This window comes from Rattus norvegicus, chromosome 18 (assembly GCF_036323735.1).
Source record: "Rattus norvegicus strain BN/NHsdMcwi chromosome 18, GRCr8, whole genome shotgun sequence".
Taxonomy (NCBI): domain Eukaryota; kingdom Metazoa; phylum Chordata; class Mammalia; order Rodentia; family Muridae; genus Rattus; species Rattus norvegicus.
The window spans coordinates 78,796,841-78,806,057 of NC_086036.1; positions in this window are offsets into that span (position 1 = coordinate 78,796,841).

Here is a 9,217-nt window from a genome sequence, read left to right on the forward strand (position 1 = left end):
GGTGATTGGGAAGACTAGGGATGGTGTGTGTGAGGACGGGTTGGTAGAAAATGAAATCCGTATACACTCTCAGTGGGAAAACATAACATATTTTTTCCTCCAAAAATCCGAAATAAATTACAGGCTAGCCGAGCCTCCCCCTTCTCAGTCTATACCTAGAGGAAATGAAGTCAGTAAGTCAAAGACACATCTGGATTCCTATGTCCATGGCAGCGTTCACCACAATTGCCTATCTAGAGACCATCTAAGTGTCTGCGGATGGATAAGGAAAATGTGAGATTCATGCAAGCACACAAATGAATATCATTCATCCATAAAAGGGAGGCGTGTTCCCATGGCAACGTGGAGGAGCCTACAAGATGTTATGCTAAGTGAAATATGAGGAAGCCAGAAAGATAGATGCTGGGTAATCTCACGTTTGTGTGTGTGTGTGTGTGTGTGTGTGTGTGTGTGTGTGTGTGTGTATGTGTGTGTGTGTGTGTATGTGTGTGTGTGTGTATCTGAAATCTCACATGTGTATAATCTCACACGTCTGTGTAATATGAAGGGCCAAGCTCAGAGGGGAAGCCCATGAAGGCTGCAGGGGTTGGGAAATGGGAAACTTGGGGAGATGCAGGTCCAAGGGAACCAAGCATTGGTTGTAAGGTGAGTGGCACACTTAGGAGGCCCAATATGCAATCATGTAGTGACTGTAACTGATATCAAATAATCCAAGTCTACGTAGTTGACTGTAGTGCTCTTGATGAAAAAAAAAAAAGCCAAAAAAACAAAAAAACAAAAAAAACCCAAAAACCAGTGTTGGCTATGTGATGTGACAGGTGTGTTAACAGTGTGATTGTGAGACTGATGTCACTGTGTGAAGGCATTAGTGGCACATTCAGTGATCGCCACTGATGGGCAGTTTGCCAGCGATGAAGCTATCGTTGCCCAGGTGCATCCCACACTGTTCCTTCATTCTCAGAACATATCACAGGCACTGGTACATCTCGGTCATGCTCAATTAATCACTCGTCATGCACCTCCGGCAGATGCCATAAGCAGCGGCCGCATTTGTGAACTTCAAAGAAATAATATTGTCCTGGTTAATTTTTGTCAACACATAGTGAAGTCACCTGGGAAGAGGGAGCCTCACCTGAGGGGTTGTCTCCGTCAGACTGGCTTGTGGGCATGTCTGTGAGGCTTTTGTTTGATTAATGACTTCAGCGTGAAGGCCAAGCACACCGTGTGCAGTGCCACCCCTCGGCAAGTGGTCCTGCCTTCACTAAGAAAGCAGGCTGAGCAAGCCACAAAGAGCAAGCGAGTAAGCAGCATCCCTCCATGTCCTCTGCTACAATTCCTGCTTGAATGCTGGGCTGACTTCCCTCAGTGATATGCCGGAACATGGAAGTATAATCAGAATAAGCCCCGTCGTCCCCAAGGTGCTCATGGTGTTTATCACCATGGTAACAGAATGCAAATGAATACAGGCATTGTCTTGGCCTGCCGTGTATGCTTCATTCATGTATATTCACAAACATACACGTTGTTTCTCCTAGTCTAATGGATACTTTGCTTCTCACAGGAAAAGAACAAAGTAACTGACTAGAAGGAGGTGAATCTGCAGATGGGAATAAATTGTGTGCAGTTCGTCAGTAATAGCAAACCAAGATGGATACAGACTGGGTGCTCTGTTCTAGCAGTCTTCTGCATGTCCTCCCTTGGATATAGGTGGTGTTTATCCAGCATGGCTGTTGACATGTTATTTAGGCTTCCGTGTTTTGTCCTGAGTGTGGCACATGCTCAAAGCATCTCTCAGTTATGAACTGTAAGATATTGACCTAACTTGTTTAAGTCCAAACAGTATGAAAAACAAATGTAGAAGTCACAGACTCAGGATAGCAAATGTGAATGTACATACATACATAAATATATACATTACACATACTTACACACATACATATATGCACACATACATATGCACATATACACACACGTGTACACGTGTATGTACACATATATACACACATGTGTGTACACATGTACACATATACATACATGAATGCATACACACATATATGCACACATGCATACATATACACATACATGCTCATATGTACACACACATACATCTGAAAAGATAAACTTCTATACTTATTTCCACGTATACACAAAAATGCATGTACACGTGTACATGATGATATGTAGATAGCATGCCTGCACATGGAAGAAGCAGCATCAAGCATTGCATCATGGGAAGAGAACCGCTGAACACCTCCCTGCTTGCATATTGGAAAGCATCACATTCTCTTGTGCTGTTTTCTTGCTTGTAAATGAGGGTATTGGGTGTAGAGGTGTAGACTCTCAGGTGGGGACAGAGCATCTGCAAGAGTGCTCTGTCATGGACGGACAACTGGGTGATGAAGCTATCATGGAGTAGGAGTTAAAACGCCTGCTTCAGAATTATATTCAGGGGACCCATTAGGTGCCTCATTCAAAGGAAGTTTTAACAGGATTAAAAAGTATGAAACTGAAACCTCTGTCCTGATCTTTCTTGTAAAGCCTTTTACGATCTAGTTTTTTAATACCATGTTTGAAGTCTTATAGAACTAGCAGGACCAGTGACCACATCTCTTGCTGATGCTTTGAAGTATGTGGATGGGCAACATTTGCACTTGCTGTAGGACCAAGCCATTAGGATGGGGCTGGTCACTGTCCTCCTGCTGCTCTTAGAGGAGTAGAGGACTTGGTAGTTGTCCCTTCCTTTGGTCTCTACCCATCCATAGCTCTGTGGTCTCTATTTTATTTTGAGTATTTTGAAGATCGAATTCTCTTGATGAGACACTGGGTCTCCAGCTAGGTTCTGCTCACTGCAGAACTTGAGTAGCATGCCCTCAGATTGTCCCATGCCTTTCAGAAAGTTCTCCAAGCCATCTTCTTGTGTACACCTCACTTGAACATGCTCAAAGGCCTGGGTTCTACATACCCTGCATGTTTGTGGGTAGACTTCTGGAAGTGTTTTTTTTTTTTTTTTCGTTTTTTGGACTGGGTACTGAACCCAGGGCCTTGTGCTTGCTAGGCAAGCGTTCTACCACTGAGCTAAATCCCTGACCTAAATCCCTGAGAAGTGTTTGAATCCCAGCATATCTGAATAGTCACTTCAAGCCCCCACTGTCTACACTGACAGTTTCATCTCCACAGGCTTGAGCTGTTCTCCTGTCAACTGTCTGCTTCTGTAGCCATGCTTTCCAGAATCCAGGATCAGAGCCAAGCCCTTTCCTGGCTCTGGATGGCCCATGTGGTTGTTGCCTCGATGGTAACCTGGCTGCACAGTGGTCTTCTCAGGAAGCCCCTTCTCCCACACTCTCCTGCCATGTCCTCTGCTTTCTGCTTGCATCCTCCGTGGCCTCAGTATGCTTTGTTTACATTTATAAATGGTCTGTTGGTGACTAGGTCAAAGACCTTCCTTCCACAGGAATGCCTTATTTCTACAACTAAATTGCAGGTTCTCTAAATCGTTAACTTTACTCATGGTGTCCTGTGTCAGGAGAATCTGGATCTGCAAGAATACAGGTATGGTGATGTACATGCACACACATGCACATGACTGTACACAAACACATGTGCACGTACATACATGCATACATACAGATGTACAGACACATACAGAGGTGCACACACACAGACACACACACATATGCAGACACACACAAACACACACATACACACACATATGCACACACATACACAGACACACACACACAAATATGCACACACATTTTGTAAGGAAAAAGCCCATTGATCATATTGACTTTAGAATATACACTATTGAAAATAAAACTCCTGTGGAAACATCAATAAATCTGGGAGGTATCTAGCACTGATCCCAGTGTAGAGTTAGACTCTCATCAGGAACACACGAAACACTAGCGAAACATTAGAAGCCACAACCTTTCTGAGATGAGGGTTGTTGAGACAACCCAAGGAAGAGCAAATGTTATTCTAATTTGAGTTAGCGATCTCTTTATTTCTCATTGGACTAAAGGTTTTCTCCTTCATGCTCTTGCTCTGAGGTTGGAACCTGTTCCCAGATGAGGTATCAAAGCTCTGTGTGTGTTGAGCGTGGGACCAGCCCTGGAAAGTATATCTCTCCTTCTGGTTCTACACACATGCTCATGTACATGTGTGCATGTGTTCTCTGATGTGTACATGTATGGGTGCAAGCACCCACTCACACCCACATATACAGGTGTACATTTGTTCTAGGGATCATGGCATCTCCCTCTGGCACACGTCTTTGGGAAGGCATATACCATGATGATCGCTGTCAATGATGAAACACAGGGAGTATGGGCTCTTGGTTTTGAGGCTTGTGCTGACCAGGAGATACTTGAAAGGGACCAGCTGGCCCTGGCTGCACACAGTGAGCCCTGGAACCCAGCATGAAACAACACCAAGCTGATGGCTCTGAGGAGCTGGATCAGGGGCTCCATGGCACTGTCTGCCTTCCAGCTGTCTCTCAGACACCTGCTTCCAAGCCAATACAAGTTAGCTGCACGCACGCTGGTTTTGAGGTCTAACTATTCTCATTCCCCATTGTGCCCCATGCTCAGTAATGGGTTTCTAGCACGCGTTAAGCTCTGCCTGTGGTCCCAGTTGGTACACATGTCAATCCTCCTTTCTGATCCTGGCCCCCCCATTTCCCTCAACACAATCACACATCATCTGCACACAATTTATATTTTCATTCTGTCCTCCTCAGAGTCCTCCCCAAATCTGTTTCCACCTGAACAGATTTCTTCCTGGGTTTGATACCTTAGCCCTCTACAGGGGATCCTCAAGTGTCCTTCCCAGATGACTGGCTGCTGGGAGGGGCACTGGCATCTTCCCAGTCCCACTGCATGTCAACCCTCCTTAAGCACATAAAGTGACAGGCTGGCCACAAGAAGTCCGGGTATAGGGCCTGAAGACCACTAGAGGAATGGGTGATGTGCTGTTGGCAGGGAAGACTGTGGGGGAAGACTTGGAGTCATTTCTGAACACAAGTTAGCTACCAGGGGACTCCAGAGACGCATCCATGCACTTCATTGATGAGGACATATGCTGACATGTTATGGGCACCATAGCTTTACACACAGTCATCCACAGGGTCAACCTAGCCCCAGGTAATGGTAGACCAGTTGTCTCCTGTTGCTTCAGGTTATTCTTATCAAGTGGGGTTAAGAGGGACTCCTCTCATTAGAATTTGGACAGGAACAAAGTTCTCCCAGGACAACTGAGTACCCAGTGCTCAGGATGCTAGAGTTTCAATAACCATTGACAGTGGTGGTAACAACTGATACCCTATTTGAAATGTGGTCTACCGGACAAGCTAAGGGGGCAGGCGAGAGGAGGCAGGGTGTAGGTGATGGAAAGCTTTTCACCCCTTCATGCTCAAAGCTCTGTGAAATAGGAGACACACGTGCTCTCCTGCTCACGGGCGGGTGGGCTATTGGAGGCTTAGCCTTGCGTGGCTGAACACAGGCTCAAAGAAGCACCATCAGTGGCCTTCGCAAACTCGCGGTTTGATGTCAGCAGTTTCAGGAACACTTTAGCCAATTGATTTCACTTACAATATTCTATCTCCCTGCATGCATGACAGGAGAAGAGGGAAAAGATTAGATTATGCCCAGTGTCCTCTCTGTGCACCCACCCGCCACCCATCCCCAGTCGTCTGATGAGTTGTCATAAAGGACAAAGCTCACCCCCTGCTGGTGTGAGTGAAAGAGAGCTCTGGAAGTCAGGGCTTGAGACACTGCAGACAGTACTCCCTTTGTCTGCTCACTCCCAAGAGACACCACAAACAGGCAAGATGTGTAACTGCAAGCGTTTCTAACACCAAACCCAGCTCACAAAGGCGCTGTGCACAGAATCAAACACTCGGTCCGTTGGCTTGGATTCTACTTGGGTTAAATGCTGAGTAAATTATTTCATGGTTGCAAGAATGAAGGCCTTAGGGAGGAGGCAGCAGAGGGGTATCTTATATACTCGGGCCAGTGTGAATGCAGCGTCTTTTCTCCATGAACTGCAAGTTCCAAGCTTCCTGCTGTCTCTACATCTCCAGTGCTAGGATTGAAAGAGCACATCGCTGCTTCTGGAGGGGGTGCAAACACAGGCCCTCTCGTTTGCATACGAAACCCTCTTCCTGTTTAGTCAAGTACTCCACCCCTTAATTCATTGCTGAGGTGGCAAATTTCAGAGCAGATGAGGACACCTCCTGGTGGTCAGTCGCACAGGTGGAAGTGTTGTGTGATCCTGTCACAGAGGTGTCCTGACACTGTCCACTATTTTCCTGACTTGCAGTGTGTAAGTACGTGGTCACTTCTTGGGGCTACCTATGTGAGTTGGTGTGTCAATCTCCTGGCTCGTTTGAACAAAAAGTTTAATTAGATGTCATGTCTGACACACAGACCTACATAAGGCACTGCCATATTCTATAAACTGTTGTCTGTTACAAAGGGCGGCTGGCGTTTAGGGGCATGGGATTCTGTGGATCAACACTTCACCTGACATGAGAATGGGTTAGGTAAATAGATCCTGTGGATGAGCACTCTGGAAACCTATTAGCCCAGGGCTGGGGTGATGACCCAGTGATTAAGTGCCTGCTGCCCATGTAGCAAGCGTGGAGACTGGAGTCAGAGCTCCCAGAACCCATGTAAATAATGGGTGGGTGTCGAGGCCCTACTATAATTCTTTTTTTTTTTTTTTGGTTCTTTTTTTCGGAGCTGGGGACCGAACCCAGAGCCTTGCGCTTCCTAGGTAAGCGCTCTACCACTGAGCTAAATCCCCAGCCCCCACCTACTATAATTCTTGTGCTTAGGTGGTAGAGGCACAGCCCAGAAACAAGGTGGACGGTCACAGGGGTGATGCTGGAGGCCTCTGGCTTCAATTGAGACACTCAGCTTCATTGACTGAGATGGAGACCAATGGAGCAAGACTCCCCCACCAACCCCCAACTTCTATATGCAAACGCACACATGTGCACGTCCATGTGCGGGGACACGCAAACACACCACAACACACACACACACACACACACACACACACACACACACACACACACACACAGAAAGGAAAACAAGAAATTCCACCCCCAAACCAGCCATTCACATTTCTGCAGGGAAGGCCAGCTCTACAGGTGAGTTGAACTTACTTTTACAGCTGTTTACCTGTTTCCCTTTGAATAGCCCATAAAACACCCACAAAGCGGAATTTATTTGCCACGAAGGAATTTCAGACTCCGGAGAACCAAAAAATTCTGCTTTTATTGGAATTCCTGAAGAATAAATAGTCTTTCCTTGCATAAATTTCAATGGAAAGGCTTTTTGCACATGCGGTATATGATGTGCTTTGAGATATAAATATCACTGGATGTTCAGGGTAGACTCTAGGTAAACCCACGGCACACAGAAGCAGCACTTGCCTTCTACCTCCTGTTACAAATGCTTTGCACAGCCTTTTCTCCGGCTCGCTCTAACTGAAAATGAGGCTCCAGCTGGTTCTGACTTAGCAACCCATGCCTTCCCAAAGGCAGTGACGACCATTTCAGCGAAGGTCTGTGTGGGACAGCAACCCCTTCTCCCTCAGCTGGGCACTAGATAGGGGTCCTTCCTAATCGATAAAGGTCTGCAATAACTCAGATTGCGTCTTCTAATTATTAGATCAATCGTATCCAATTTGTGTGATGAAAGTCCACGTCGCATGAGGAATGACCCTGTTCCAAAGCATGTGGCTGACGCCTTAACATTTCAACATGCTTGGCGTTTTAAAGCTTACCCTAGAAATCTCACCAATAAATTTCAAGGGTTGTGTCTTGATACATCAGTAAATCTAGGAAGATCATGTGACCTTACACAGCACACTGAAGGCCTGTGGGCAGTAGGGAAGTGGAGTTTAAAGCATGTTGGTTTTGTTCCACTGTGGGAAATCCTGCTGCTTCTTCCGGGCCTGTTTGTCTAGCCGGTGGCTTGGTGCTCCCAGATGTCTTGCTTTACACACCCATCCCACCCCAGGGAGAAGGGTCAGCTGCTGAGCTTTAAGGTTTTATTTCTGTGTTTCTGTAATTTGTAGAAGGCCCCCTTCTCTCGTCTCGCTTCTCTTCCCAATCCACTTTCCCACCTTAATTCTGGGGCTTCATTAATGGCTCTCTCTCTGACCGCTAAGGGGCCAACAGTTGCCGATGGAAGCCTCCAACAGGAGCTCCTTGGGCTTTTGTGATGAGCTCCTCCTCTTGAAACCAAAATGCTAAGCAACCCAGACAGTGTGGGCTAATCCTTTTTGTAGCACGTCATTAATAATGTTCTACACAAAAACTTACAAAAACGACGATGGCACCCAATTAAGCTCTTTGAAATGAGAATGTTTGAATCTGTTGGAAAAAAATGATGTATTATTTAAAACAATAATCTCTGGAGTTTGTTAAAAATTCATCGCCAGTTCAGTGCAATGAAGATTTGTGGACTGCTTCACTGACTGCTGCATGTAGGATACGTGTGTGTGTGTGTGTGTTTATATGCACATACATATATATATATCTGTCTCTGAAAATGCATATTTACATAAATGTGTACATATGTATATGTAGTATATGTCTCTAAAATGTTTATGTGTAAATGTGTATGTATATGTATATATACAATATACATGTATAGTATCTGTCTCTGAGGAATGCATATCTATATATGTGTATATATAAATGTAGCATCCATCTTTCTATATGTAATACATGTCTCTGAGGAATGCATATTTATCTGTAAATGTGTATACCCACATATGTGTAGAATTGGTCTCTGAGGAATGTATATTTATGTGAATGTGTAGATGAATATGTAGTATCTGTCTCTCTACATATATGTAATGTGTGTCTCAGGAATGAATGTATATTTATGTAAATATATATGTAGTTTCTATCTCTATATAGGTAATATCTGTCTCTGAGGAATGCATATTTATGTGTAAGTGTGTGCACATACATACATACATACATACACATATACATGTGTCATATCAGTCTCTGAGGCATGTTCTGGGGCAAGATAAAATATATAGGCTATATTAGCGGGCAGGTATGTTACCTGCACTTCCTACATGTCAGTTTAGCAGCCCTGTAATAAGGCAGGAAGGTGCCAACATTTGTCTCACTCCTTGGAGAGAAGCTTGACACTGAGTTTAATGGGTCTATGGAAGCCACTAAGCTGGTACG